Source organism: Micropterus dolomieu, linkage group LG03 (assembly GCF_021292245.1).
Source record: "Micropterus dolomieu isolate WLL.071019.BEF.003 ecotype Adirondacks linkage group LG03, ASM2129224v1, whole genome shotgun sequence".
In the NCBI taxonomy this organism is placed as follows: Eukaryota; Metazoa; Chordata; class Actinopteri; order Centrarchiformes; family Centrarchidae; genus Micropterus; species Micropterus dolomieu.
Genome location: NC_060152.1, coordinates 27,504,363 through 27,519,579, shown reverse-complemented (window position 1 = coordinate 27,519,579; position 15,217 = coordinate 27,504,363). Strand labels below are relative to the sequence as shown.

Here is a 15,217-nt window from a genome sequence, read left to right as displayed (position 1 = left end):
TCCCATCAGTTTTATGTAAGGTATTGTACAAAGCAACAAGTAAATAACAACAATGCCAGTCAAGAAAGTTAAGAGATGTTTGAGATCCAAAATTAAATCAAATCAAAATAACAGAAAAAGAAAAACGACCTTGTGACTTTGTTTAGTAGTTATCAGAATGTTTTCCTACAATTAAACCGCTGGTGTTTAATTTCATTTACAAGTAATTTATGAAGGTGTATGCCAAAGAAGAGAAATATGCTTTGGATAGTCCAATAACACAATGCAACCCCCCTCTCTGAATACCTCAGTTTAACCTCCATCCCATGACATGCGGTGCTTACGAGAGCATTCATCATGACACAACAGTCTGACTTCCTGTCTCCGTGCTGACGGCAAGCTGTTAACTTAATGAGATGCATGCTAGCACTGAAGGTTTTTGGGAGACAGATTGGGCCTCCTGCTAACCGGGTCCGCCGTGGTCGGACCTCACCCTGGCAGCCCTGCAGGCAAACTGTTTGAGCAACCTGACCCTCTTTGCATTATTTAACTCTCTCAGTTAGAAGCCATATCCTTCGCAGAGCAGAACACGGGCTTATCATACAGGGTTCAGTGAAGGAATGTGTAATAATGAGACTGATTAAGGCTGATCAGAATATTACAATATTCTCTAACCCCCCACTCTCCCTCTCTCTAAACTATTTCGACAATAGTATATAGTGTACAGAATACACTGAACTCTACAAAGTGACTTATGAGAATTAACTTGCTTGTTTGATGTTTCTTGCATGTTGATGTTTCTTTTCAATTTTCCACCCCTGGTGGACAATACAGATATATTTTTCTACTTCTTATAAAATGGTGTATATTTTACAGCACTGGTTCTTAAGAGCCTGGGGCCAAATAGGAGGCTCCAAGGACCCTAGGAAAAATGGAATATACTCTAATTTCACTGTAAGTTTCATTCTCTAAAATAATCTAAATTGACTTTTAGCTAAGCCCCGCCTCCCCAGGTTTTAGTTGCCATGTTGGTCAACCTTTCCATTTTATCGTAAAAGGCCTATGCGGTAATGATAATTGCAGAGTTATTGTTTAAATTTATTAGTTATTTCTGAAATGAATGGTCCTCATTTGTGACACAAATCTGACAAAAGAGGGCTTCTAATTTTTAACTGGCTACCATCGATTTTGTTGGCTGATTAAGTTAACGTTAGTTGAGTAGCTTCGACTCTGGTGGACTTTTTTGTTTCCAGCTGACTTGTTTTAACAGGTGAACCCTGTGCAAAACATATGTGCAACCTGGCAAAAACACACCATGCTCACCAGTTGATGATCCATGTAGAGGACACGGAAATAAAGAAGAACCGTGATTCACATGACTGAAGTCTTATACTTAGCCAAGCACTACTGTTGGTACTAAGCTAATTAGCTTGGCATGTTTAATTCCATTCATTCGACATCTGCTCTTGTGTTTTTGGTTTTGAAAAGGCTAAATAAAAAGACATGACCTTGAAAGTGCTTAGAGACATGGTCCTGCTACAGCCTCATGAACCCTTTTTCATGTGAAGAAATCCAAAGCTTGACTGGCCTGCAGTGACTATCTATGGTTACTACAAGATTATGTGATTGGACAATCACTGTTCAGGGAAGAAGTTTAGTGAATGGCCAATGACAGAATGTATAACAATGACTTTTGCAATCAGATTTAATTCTCTGAACAAATTAAACAATGCCTAAATACCCTCCTGGGACTACATTATAACGGGGCCCTAAAGCTACCATGCAGTGGAAGTTAGAAACGAGAAACTCCAAGCTAGTTGGTTGTAATTATAAACCCGTGCAAAATCTACTACTTCAGTGTTATTGGGGAATGTTGGCTATCATAAGAAGACAAAGAATTGAAAAGCACAGCTTTACATTTCCAATGTAAATGTTTAGCCATTTATTAGCCAACACAGGTGTTTTTATAGAATTATGCAATACTGAAAATCAAACTTCAGCATTAAAGAATGATGTATTATAGTGTATAATGTCACTGTAACATGAGAGACAAATGCAGATTCCTGCAGCTGAGAAAACTTATTGTTGAATAGAAATAAATGAGAGTCTTGCCTCTGATTCCCAGAAACTTGAGGGGTAGTTTTTTATTTTTTTTTTTTACATTGTTCTTACTTTCTAGCTTGGAATTTCTGACTTTACATCATGTATTACAACACAATCTGCGACGGGACTCTAAGACATGGCTCCTTCATCTTGATCATGCTGATAAGAAATCACATGTAAACAGTGATACTTTGTTGAATTCAGAAGACGTTATCATACAATAGTGCGGTGAACTACCAAGTCAAAGTGAACGGCAATTATCCATGTCCATTTTGGCTGACATTTCACATTTTTCCTCCAATTAACTCTGTTGCTAACACACTGCATATTGAGCAGGTTCTGCAAATTATCTTTATTTTTTCTCTGCGATCTAACCCAAACAGGAGATTCCATTTATTTTCTTTCAGGGAGAGTGTATTCTCTGGGATATTCTCTGGCACGGGGATTGTTTGGAAAGGAGTTTCATTTTGCACCCCCCTCATCCCCCTCCCACTCTGAGATGTGTCCACTGGTGTGAGGTTGCGTCTGATTATTACTGCTGTGATTCTCTGACAGGTTTAGAAACAGCGGCAATAAGCAGAGATTTTTATCATTAGAGCATCGCAGTTCACACTGACAGTATCTCTCCCTGCCTTACTGCTCTGTGTACAGTAGACACATATATTTCAGACTTTGCAACAGTTTTGTCTTTATGATTGCTAAAAACAGCTAGGATGACCATCTTAGGGCTGTGAACACTTATCACCCTTAATCCCTCGTTAAGATAAGACCTGTTTCTACAACCAAAGGCGGGTGATAAAGATAAAAGATCACATTTTATAGTGATTTCGTTAAGATTCTCACCTTATTGAGTCATCCTCATTGTTGTGTCCTTTGTGGCCTTGAAAAAAAAGATTTTCTTCTTGTATTTCTTTGAGTTGTCCGAGCACAAATTTCCTTGGTTCATGCAGGGACGTGAGTTAGAAAACATCTTGGACAAAAATATCTTGTGTTCATTTGTTTCAGATCAATGGATAATGGATGTCATTAACCTACAAATGTGTTATATCAGAGAGCAATCGCTAGCAGCTACATAAACAACTGGGCAAACAGTGGTGGAGTAGGTGTTTATTGCGGCGCTATTTATTTTACAATGCAGTTTTGTTTTAGGAGTTGGAAGTCTGAAAGAGGTTTTGGAGGGGGAAATTAACATCGATGTTCTATAATAACACAGCTCTCATCACAAGGCAAATATCTTTACTGACAATAGACATGAGTGTACGATTAAACCACAATTAGATTCATTTGACCCTCTGATTGAGTGAGGCCTCAGCCTAAGGTGGGATGCCACACCGAGGACATCGTACATACGTTCACACCCCTACTCCCTCCTCCAAACTTGTTCCAAAGCCTTTGTGAACTCTGCAAGCTCCCTTCTCGCTGCTCTTTTGATAATTATGAATTATTACAGGCCGGGGTTTTGTTAGTAACTCTCTAATTTTGCAGATCATAATTGATCACAGGTGTGGCGTCGGGAGTGTTTTTGAAGTTCTCTTCTCTCTCTTTTTCCCCCCATGTCTTGTTCTTCTTTGCTTTAGCAGTGATCCGAGGTCGTCTCCCAGGCAAGCCCCTGTTGGAGAGCTTCCCTTTTTTTTAATTCCAGGCGTTCCTTCTGTGTCTTAGATGGGCTGATGTCCTTTCATCCTCCTCGGTGGAATGGAGGACACCGCTAGCGCTCACTGTCAGTCCAGCTGGGATGTGGCGCAACTCGCTACATTCCTCTTGTTGCTCTGGTCACTCAGGGTGTGTGTGTGTGTGTGTGTGTGTGTGTGTGTGTGTGTGTGTGTGTGTGTGTGTGTGCGTGCGTGCGTGTGTGTGCTTCCCCTCAGCAGAGCCTCCGAAGAGTCCTCACAGCCAAACCATTTTGGGAATGGCTGGAGAGGAGGGGATATTGGATTAGAAAAAGGCAAGGGACATAAATCTCTCACTGAGGCTCTCCAGTCTATCTCCAATCCAGAGATTTATGATGTTTAACAGAGTCGAATAATAAAGAAGAGGAAAAAAACAACTTATAAAATTGCGCTTTTTTTCTGAATCTCTCTTTGCTTGGCTGTGTTCATTTTAGTCCACCGCCTCACAGCTCTGCTCCTTGATTGATTGCGAAGCATACGATTTGTGTGTGCTGTTTTTCCAGATGATCTTCGTGTTGCCTTGAAACACACTTAAAGCAGGTTGGGAGAAGAGGGAGTGGGGGTGGGGGGCTTAATTGATAAACCCCCAGTTAGATAAATGTGTGTCCGCTCTGGGTGGTGTACGGTGAGGTAACCAGGTCCTCCCTGGAACACATTTCGACCAATTTATGTACAACTAAATCAATGGCAAGTATTTCCAGTTTACCGTTTAATTGTAGTCAGCTGGAACATGTTGCATTTTGACACGGCAGAGCAGAAGCCACACACACATACACGGGCAGTGTGAAGGTGCAGCAGGTGTGCTCATGCTGTAGTGTCTCGGTCCAATTCATTTCAGAGCCATGAGTCACAGGGACTCAGACTTTCCATCAGTTCAGCTTTTTAGCTCAGAGTGTGAACCTCATTCTCACCTTTGCGCAAATTTGATGTGACACACCAGAGATTTTTTTTTACTGTACTTGTGCCTGTGTGTGTGTGTGTGTGGCAGTGGTAAGCAAGATACAAGATTTCAAAAATCAACCACTTTCACAAGAGTCAAATTCAATGCAAGCAGCGATCATGATTGGTGAAAGGGGAACTTTGCCACTGGACCCCACAATGAGGTATCTATTACAGCAACTACCAAAGAAATGTTCTTATAATTAGCCACATTTATCTTTTTCCCATGTTTTGACAGAAACTCTTACATAAACACGCATCACCAAAGGGAGACAGAGCAACAAAATTCATGCTCATTTTTATGTTTGACAGCGCCACTTGGAGCAATAACAACTGTGACCCTGGTCCTGTATGTTTTGGTTGGTTATAGTTTTCAGTTTTACCTCTAATCGTGCTTTTGCAGCACCTGCAGTGTTGTTTTTTTGGAGGGGTGGGGGGGGTGGGGAAGGGAAATTTAATAGTCAGCTATTGCCAATCATGTGCACATCATTACCGGAGTTGCACTTTGTTTTGTTTTTTTCCCTCCTAAATGTTACATAAGACTTCCCACTGTCTGAAATGGATTTGGATGGTAATGTTATGTTTCTTATTTGATCCACTTGTAATCTTTCTAACTGCCTCCATCTAAATCAATATGGTATGCAGCTGGAAGCAAATTATTTTGATGACAATGGTTGCTTGTAAGTTTGTCAGCGTGATCATTCTTCCAGAGTTGTGTGTGTGTATGTGTGTGTTGTCTGTGGTAATCTGGCTAGTGTTTACAGCAGGCTGCTCCGCGGTCAGACAGCTGATCTTGGCCAGGGGAGAGCTAGCCTACAGGGACAAGCCTGCGTTTGCTGTGGTGTGGGCAAACTCAGAGCGGCACAACATTAAAATTCTTGCTTGAACATAACGTTTTTGTCCTGTCAAGTGAGAGGGAGGGGAATTAGTGAGTGTGTGTGTGAGAGAGAGAGAGAGAGAGAGAGAGAGAGAGAGAGAGAAGGGGAGGTGGGTCAGATGTGATGAAACCCTCACGCATTGTGCCCTAGCCCTCAGCTTTGTCGCTCCCACAGCAATTGTCGCACCACTTGCCTGTTCTCCATTATGCCACATTTCCATGTAGTTTCCTGTCAGATATAAAAGGCTGGTGTGAATTTTACAGAACCTAAAACCACGTGTGGACATTTTCCCACCTGGCCTGGGCTAAAACAGTCAGCGAGGCGGAATGTGAAAATGGTACATTGGTGGTGGTGGTGGTGGTGGGGGGGGTGATGTGTTACCCGAAAGTGTTTCACAACAAACACTCTCAAAGCCATCAGACTGTTAGCTGCAGGGCTGTTTGGGCTTCTTTACAATGTACAGGTGCTGAGGAGAGGAAAAAGATGGTGGAAGGAGAGGTGAGGAGGAGGGCCTGTAGTGCCACAGACCAGGTCTGCCTGCTTGCCCTGATGGCGTAATGGGAACTGCCAGCTGTGGGCTTAATTACAACACACAGTGGTGAGGGAGATTGGTCCTGTTTTTCTTCTGGGACACACAGCTTAACCAATGTGTTGAGTCCAATGTTTTTAAGCCAGATGAAGGGCATTGCTGAAAGTTCTGCATCAGTGGGAGTAGGGAAACAAGACCTGCCTTAGCTTATTCATCACATGGAGCAATAACATACAGCCAGCCATAAGCCACATAAGTAAATCCACCATAATTTTCCCACCTTTTGTGTAATCACCTGCTAAATCTTTGCAGGCTGACTTACATGACATAAGGAACAATTATTGAAGGAAGCAATAGCAAATGCTATATTACTTTTTATACAGTTTACCTGTGAGACAAATCCCAATGGTGCTATTTGTACACATGCCTCTGCATGTTGTTAGGGGTATGTTAAGCAATGAGCTCATTTCATAGACTTTTTTCTAGTGACATTCTCATGACAGTGTTTTTAACCCAACTGGTTACTGATTCCATTGAATGCTTTCTTATTGTATGTTTATATTTATTTATTTTAGGTTTTAGAGTTTACGTTTTGTTTTGCAATGACTCTCAATGGTCAAAACGCCAGTAATGATGGTGTTTAAGGTAAGGTAAAAATCTATATTTATTTTTAATTTATTTGAAGTTAAAGTTAATGATCAATGTCTGAAGGGCAAGATTTATCTACATACCAATTATATGTATACCACGCAAATATAAGTGTCAGATACAACATTTGAGTATTATTTTAATAGTTGTTTGGGACTAAAAACAGCATGAGTTGATAGACATGCTTTTACTAGCAACACAGGCAATGCCTCCGTTGATTTCCTGGTCGTGTGTTACCTTGTGACTGAATAAGCCAGCAGTGAGCGTAGCCCTTGGTGGTAATGTAGTGCTAGTGTAATGCATTGTGCTTGGCTGCCTCTTCTGAAACATTTCACTAATGGCATTAATGTTCTGAGTACTCTGGTCCTTTGCTGTGCCAACTGAGAGAGGAGGGGAAACAGGGAGACGGAGAGGGGAGAAGTTGAGCAGCAGTTGAATCTAAGCAGATGGCACTTGTTTTACTTTCTGCCTGGCCATCTGGAGTTTACCTAAACTGATGACTTCATCATCAAACACTGGCCCACCATCCAACTATGGCACTCACCACACACAAATACATACACTTACAGGATAACACAGCAGCCCCAGAGTGAGCATAATGGTGAAGTGCTTGAGAGGTCTATGCATGTGTACAGTGTGTGGGTCTGGTTCTGTTTGGCACACACTGCCTTGCAAATACACATAAATGTGTTTGCAAGGAGCAGGCCTGTAAAAATGTCATCCCTCTGTCTCTTCAGTCCTCATTCAGAGTGACATAATACTGGCCTCAAGGATGCCATCATTAATCTAAATGTCCCTTGGCATTTTCTAACTCCTCTGTCAACTACATAAAAACTTAAATCACCGCAGTCACGGAGGACTGATCCCTGTCCCAGCTCCACATTCTCCAGGAGAAAGTCAAGAGCAATCAGTTGACTTCATGTACTTGGAAAAGCCTGTTTGTGACACCTGCGCTAAGAGACGTAAGCACTGTAAATATACAAAAGCAGTGCAAAACCACCCATAAAGCCGCAGAATTTCCCTAACAAGTTCATAAAACCTGAGTGATGTTAAGAATAACCACCTCAAGAAGGTGATGTATTTTTTTCCAAAGCACAACAGTGAGATGCGTTTGAAGATCCACACCAGTGTTAGTACAGTTGATCCTTTAATTGAAAAGGCCACATTTATCTTTCCTTTATTATTCAATTGTAAGTACAGACCTGAATGTTTGGGGTCTCTATAATGTGTAAATTGTTGACTCTGACACATTTGCTAACATGCAAACATCTTTTTTTTTTTTTACAGACATTAAGTCCTGTTAAGATCACAAGGGTCAAAGCATCATAGCATGCAACTCAAGGCTCTATTTGATTGCCTTATGTTCATTAATGTTGGTTTACTCACTCAGAAAACATCTACACATATAATTTGCTCGGTTTAAGCCAATGCAGAAGGAAACCAAACAAGTCCTTGAGACAGTGTCGGATGAAACCGCTGTCTACCAAGGGTCTGGCTTCCCATAATAAGGCAGAGAACAAAGAGGATAACAAACGATGTGTAGATTCCTCTCATAGTCTTTCTGGTGTTTTATTGGCTAACTTCAAGGCTAATACTCAAACCAAAGCATAGAGGAATTTGTTTGTTGTGGTCATGGGCTTTTCAGGTTAAAGACATGATTATGCCACATTGTTCCGTATGTTTGCTTCTGCTTTATTTTGTTGTGCATTTCGCAGATGTGTTGTTTTTACTTCAGAAATTAAAAGTAACAGAGATTTTAGAGAGTTGCAATCAAGGACGCCTCATTTCAGGTGCAAGACATACAGATGAGAGAAACAGTTTAGGCAATATCTCACAATAGGACCGCTTTGTTTGACATGGTAATCTGCAAGGCTGTTTTTGAGTTGACATTCTTTTTGAAAGTCATTGCTGTAGTGCTTCTATATGATACAGATAATTAACAAATAAATTAACAAATAATAACAAATTGTATTTTGTCTGGTCACAGATGCAAAGCAAATGTAAAACTTTCACTGATGACATGATGAGATCAAAGGTCCCCTTACTATCTTAGATTATACTGTTCCAAAATGTCACAAATAAACTTACATGCTCAAATTTAATTCAAAATTTAAGTCCCTTGAAAGGAACCCTGTAGCACTATGGAGCAATATTTTTCCGAGTTAGATCCAACTTAGGATCTAACTCATGAGACACAGTACACAGTCCTGCTGCAGGTTTCATGCTATTTGCACAGATTGACAGTTAGTAGCCATAACACGCAAAAAAGTGTAGCAATGCACCTGCAACAACAGTGAATAAGAAGAATGCATTCAGCATGTTTGGTAGACCTCAAGGATACACAGTGTGTTTTTGTAAGAAGCACTGGACAACAAAACTCCACAGTGCAACTTTAATCTGTGATTAAAATAATGGGGACATCTTTCATTGTGAAAGGCATTGCTATCCTGCTTCTGCACTTCACATCCCAGAGATCATATGACAAATAGTATAAAACAAAATAATCTAAAATAAGTACACTTAAGCAAGTTAGTGGCCCCTCGTGTTTAGACTATTTTGTTACATAATACTGTTTCCAGAGATTCCATGCTCAACTGTAATGAAGCAGCTGTAATACTTGTAACAGAACAAATCAGATTTGTCAAGTATGTCAGGGATTATTACCTAAAACCTCTGGCTGGAAGTACAAGGAGTGGATCCTTTGCAGGAACTTGCAGACCAGATGTCCAAGCAGTGTGCATGTTTCCCCTTTCTGATGGTGATGATGGCGAGCTGAACTGCAGTTTGCCAAAGCCATGTTCACACTTTTCCTGCCACATTAGGAGCTGAGAACAGAGCACCAGGGTCGACAGGGACAGGACAGGCGTGGGCTCCTGGTGTTGGATGCCCTCACCGCGGTGATGCTGGTCATTTGGCTCATTCACAAGTTTAATGTTGGAGAGCAAATGTAGTGTACAAGAAAAGTAGATGGCAGAGTTGATTATGGGCTGGCTGGCAGCTCCAGCTGCAGCTGCAGCACATAAGGGGGCTGTACTGGACAGACTGTTGATTTTTGCCCAAAAAGAGGGTATTATTAGCATGATTAACAGAATTTGTATAACTTAATATATATATATTCTTTGTACAGTATGTGAAGATATAAATACTCTTACTGGAACTGTAGTTCAACATGGATTAGAAATGACATTTTCGGTGAACAGATACTGTACCCTGTATATTTGGTTTGGTACTCTTGTCAAACAACACATTGCCTATAGATTTCTTCTCTTTCAATAAATACCACTTAACCCCCCTCCCATGCATTTTTCTTCAGAAACTTATATGATCTCCCCCAGCGTGTTTCTGGAGGAAGGGGTTGAGGTGGCCTCAGCATAGAAAGTGAAAAAACTTTCAAAAGCATTTCTCTTGGCCCACTCGCCCCTGAACAAAGCCTGCTGTCAACTGGTCAAGGTTTCACTTCCTAATTACCTTCTCTTGGGGCACAATGGCCAGGCCGTTGCCTAACCCGGGCCACTCTAGACCCCTAGCATTCTTTCCCAGACAACTGGCCCCTCCACCGTGGACCCGCGGTTTCCAAGGAAGTGCCAGACACATGGTGAAATGTGGCTGACTCGTTGTCCATCTCATGAGAGGTTTGTTGACTAGGAGAGGAGTCTGTAATGCTTGCAAAACAGTGACAGGAGTTAGTGGCTCTAGTCACAAAGTTGGCATTTGTGTTCTTTTGTAACAAAATAGCACTTCTGTTCTTCTGGCGGTACAGTAAATCTGACCCAAATCTGATTCTTTTTCATAATTCTAAGAAATCGGATTGGCATTAGATCACATTCTTGGTGCCATATTCAAGCTGTTTTGCAGTACTAAGCTCATTCCTTGATTCATGCACAACAGGACTTTTTAAGGCTGTCTTACCCTGGGTTAGAGGTTGTCAAAAGTTCAGACGGGCTCCCAGCTAAGTCGGCATTGCTTTTTCTTTCGCCTTTTCTCCTTGCTACTGTAAAACCTTAAAACAAAAAGGAAAAGAGCCAGACAAAGACGAAACTGCAATAAGAGTGATGTGAAGTGCAGCCATGGCTCAGACTGGTTCCTTATTGAGTGGAGTGCTGAGTGATTTTCATTGATGCTCCTCTGCCACCCAGGTCACTCCCAAGAACACCCAGACGGGAATTCCACCCAAGCTTATCTCGCCGGCTCATCAACCGCCACCACCACGGAGGAGTGGAGGGGGGGTTTGGACTGAGGGAAGGGTCAAAAGGGTAAGAGGGGGGTCTCCTTTGCTGCCTGGATTAGGGGTTAGAGGAAACCTGTTGTTGGGGTAAGCAATTCAGTCTTGTTTACCAACAACTGCTCTGGGAGATAGTTGTCAGCGAAGTGTACATCTGCCCAGAGGAAGCTGCAGGGGCTGGGCCAAGTCGCTGAGGAGCAACAGGTTGCAGTAGAGATAACGCATTAGATGTCCAGGCCCTCAGTCCATCTCCTGTGTTGTTTCCCACTCTAAGTCCCTCTATCTGGGAGAGGCTAGGGGAGCACAATGGGGGTAGCAGCAGTGTGAGCTAATGCTTCATTAGGTCTTAACAACTATAAGCCAATGTTTTTCCAGTTGAAGAGCCACTTACTCAAGATCCACTAAGCCTTCATGACTTCAGGAGCAAACAAGATGAAGTCTGAACCATTAACCTTCTTTGTAGATAAAAACTGCTGTAGTGATTGAGGTGACTTAAAATTATGACACCACTAAAAACTATAAACTGGGAAAAAAAATGTTAAAAGATATATAATACCAAAATAATTTCCAGAAAGCACTTGCTGTATGATGATCAATCAAATATAAATCAGCTGTCTGTATACATTTATTTGAAGCAGTATTAGGTCATTTTGGGACAGCAGAGCAAGTTGTCTACACAGAATTGGCATATATGCTAGCAAGCAGTTTACACATTTACACATCCAGCAGACATTGAAGAACATTAGCCTTCATTTGGAGTGTTGTCCACCCAACAAATGAAGTCCAATAATCGTTGCCCTTGTTGCTCTATCTTGGTCTCCAGCAATTCCTGAGAGAAATATCTGTCTCTTTAGCTGCTCAAAGCTGAAAACAGTGGCCTGCTGTGGCTTGAAACAATGCTGATGAGAGCGGTGAAAGTGAACTAAAACCCTAAGGTTGTGTGCCACAAAACCAAAACAATGAGCTGAGAGATGCTAAAACACTGACTGGGAACTGTAAAGTTGGGTGATAATTCTTGGTGGTTCACCACCACTTTCACATTACACATAGCCATTTGATATATTGTTTATCTGAAATATTGATTAGTGCAGCTTTAATATTCAGCTAAAATATTCATTAATAATTCATTCATTCATTTCCTACAGGGTTTTACATTTATCAGTATGAGTAGAAACGGCTGAGGTATCCGACAGAAATGTTATGCTATAGGTTTTGGCCGGTGTGTCAAGAAACCTCTAGTCCACCTCCACATACACACATCTACACATAATCTTTCACACCTGTCTCCACACTTTGCCATTCACCTTTTTGCTGTTGAGTATGTGCTTTATTTCACTTACTTCATTCTTCGTCTGCTCTTCAAGTTTAGAAGATTCCTTTTCACACTTTAGTCACATAGGGTGATTTATTTTGTAACTGGGTCTAAAATATGACAAAAGAATTAACCCAGTTACAGCAAAGATGTCCATCAAGCAATATGCAAAATCAAACAACCTAATGCTGTAAAATAACTTTCTGTGCCTTATCAGGAAACCAGAAAACTTGAAACACATACTCAGCTGGTGCGCCAAATGCTTTCACAGGCAATTTAAAATGAACTGTGAAATGGAAAAGCAATCTGTCATTTCAGCTGCTGTGAAAACTAGCATCAGGAGAAATATACAGTAAATGACATTTCAGACTTAGCACTTCAACAAATACAAAATACAACAGTCTCTTAGTAACATCAGCACATGTTGTTGTAATGTAAAAATCAGATTTTAAGACTGGGACCATATGCAAAGTGGTCCCTTTTTTGAGAGTGGATCAGCTTTTACAGTCACTCATCTTCTAGCCTCAGCCAGTCACGCATACATAGACTTTCTTTTCTGTTTCTGTCTTTTCTTCTTTTTCTCTCTGACTAATTTGGACTTAGACATATTGTCACTCGTCAGTCCCCCATTAGGAACCTCCTATGTTTAGCCTCCTACAGTTTCGGTGGGCCTCATTTCTCCAGATATCACTGTGTTTGGAGCGTTGAAAGTCTTTGGCTCAACCACAACTGAGCCAGAACACATACAAAGCCCAAACGGTGCAAGTTTTTCCCAATCACAGTGAGAAATATTCAGCTATTGTCAACTTTAGCTAAAAAAGTCATTATCAGGCCTTTTTTTTTAAAGGAAATACAACCTTTTAGGAAATACACTAGAAGAGTCATATGAGAAGATCGATAACACTTTTATACTTATAGAGTGAATATGAAGACAGCAGCTAGTTAGCTTAGCATAGCATAAAGAGTGGAAACAGAGGGAAATAGCTAGCCTATCTGTCCAAAAGTAACAAGATACGCCCAGGACATTGGCTGAGCACAGTGAAGTGGAAACTCCAAGTCACTATGCCCAGCCCAGAAATCTTACCACACATAACCTACAACATTTTGGTACAGATTAAACAAACATACAGATTAAATTACATCAAACAAGATATAATGTGCTATTTGGTAAGCTTTGGAGCTTCTAGTAAACAGATTATGCTAAGCTAAACTATATTTACATTTACATTTACTCATTTGGCAGACGCTTTTATCCAAAGCGACTTACATTTGAGGAAGTAACTGTTAGTCTGCCATAGCTTCATATTTACCGTACAGTCATGATCGTGGTATCTTTTCATCTAAGTGACTAAGTGAAAGTGAATAAGGATATTTCCCAAAATGTTGAAGTATTACATTTTTGTAAACGCAACATTGGGCTAAAAATGGGCGTGGGCACACTGAGACATTTTAAGTGGCATGTGAGAAAGCAAACTAAACAAAATATTACATTAGCTCATTTAGCTGACGCTTTTATCTAAAGCGACTACATGTCAGAGGTCGCACGCCTCTGGAGCAACTAGGAGATTAGTGTCTTGCTCAGGGACACATGGTGGATGGGCCACAGTGGGGAACTCTGGTATCTCACACCAAAGGCATGTGACTTATCCACTGCTCCATCACCACCACAATATTGACATATGCTGCTATGTTGTTTAATATAAGTTAGTAAAAAAAAACGGATGATCAACCACTATGATGAATTAATTTTGACATTATTATTAGGGTTGTCAAAATAATAGAAATATAGAAAAAATAACGCTTTATATTTTAACGCAGGATTAGGATCTAGTGGGCTACTTTATGATCTGCGACCGGGCTGGCCGACCGGCCGGTCAGCTGCAGAACGCTGTCTGTGTCCATGAGACTGGGCCAAACTAAAACATTCAATTTTGAGGGGGGATACGAACGGCCCCTCCCTACTTGGACTTATCCTCATTTTTGCTGTATTCTAATTGGCTAAACGGCACCGATCAAATGACTTTACTTTCCATCCGGTTTGTTTGTGTAAGTGCAACAGAGACGGTAATTATGGCGGAAAATTTGAATTTATAAGAAAAATCTTGCCATAAGAGGCATTTCTAATTATTTTAGCCTTCTGACTGACTGTACATATGACATGTTGGTAGTTAACAGTATACTGTGACTTAGGTTTTAACCAGGCTTGACCTGGTCTTGTTCAGTACAGTGGTGACTTGCTTATACAAACTGAGGAGGCAGGTGTCATCCTGAAGTTTCTTGAAGGTCTTCAATAACACAAAAGTACTATTAGTATTTTTAATAAAACATTTTGTGGCATTGTTATTGCATATGAACAGTGTAAAAAGGTTATGAATGTATGGGAAAGAAAGATGTTTAGCTAAATAAGTTTGTTTATTATCACTGATGCACTCATCTACCAATATATGTTATTCATTTTGATTCATTGAAATAATTCATTACAAAACTACAAACAAGTTACAAAAAAATTTAATAGCTTGACAGCACATGTCTATTATTATTATTAGCAAGGTCAAACTTGAGTTAAAATCTGACTATCAGTGCATAAATTAAAAATAAATGACATGTGCATTAACAAACGCTGCTGGCACACATCTTTGTATATTGACACTCATCTTAGCAAAGGTTGCCAACCCCTGGTGTATAACATAACATAAACCACATATACGGACACCAGACAGAGGCAACGTATGCATACACAAACACACACATATATATTTACACTTTTCCAGTTATGTTCTGTACATGACTCCCCCCTTATTAAAGGTTAAGGCCTTTTGTAAATCTTTCATCCATTCATCTGAACCTTCAGATACTTCTGGCCCACAAACTTTAATGCACACAGACGTGAAAATGATCAGCTAGGGATTTTAAGGTCATGCATCCTTACCATCATTC

At 40.6% G+C, this 15,217-nt stretch overlaps 1 long non-coding RNA gene across 1 annotated transcript; it reads right to left on the bottom strand.

The window, feature by feature from the left end:
- Positions 1-8,636: 8,636 nt before the first annotated feature.
- On the bottom strand, positions 8,637-10,742 carry LOC123968398. The gene is made up of 3 exons (XR_006824454.1): positions 10,656-10,742; positions 10,215-10,408; positions 8,637-9,788 (listed from the first exon to the last, which is right to left on the bottom strand). It is a non-coding gene; the product is annotated as an uncharacterized LOC123968398 (long non-coding RNA).
- Between the last annotated feature and the right edge of the window lie 4,475 nt (positions 10,743-15,217).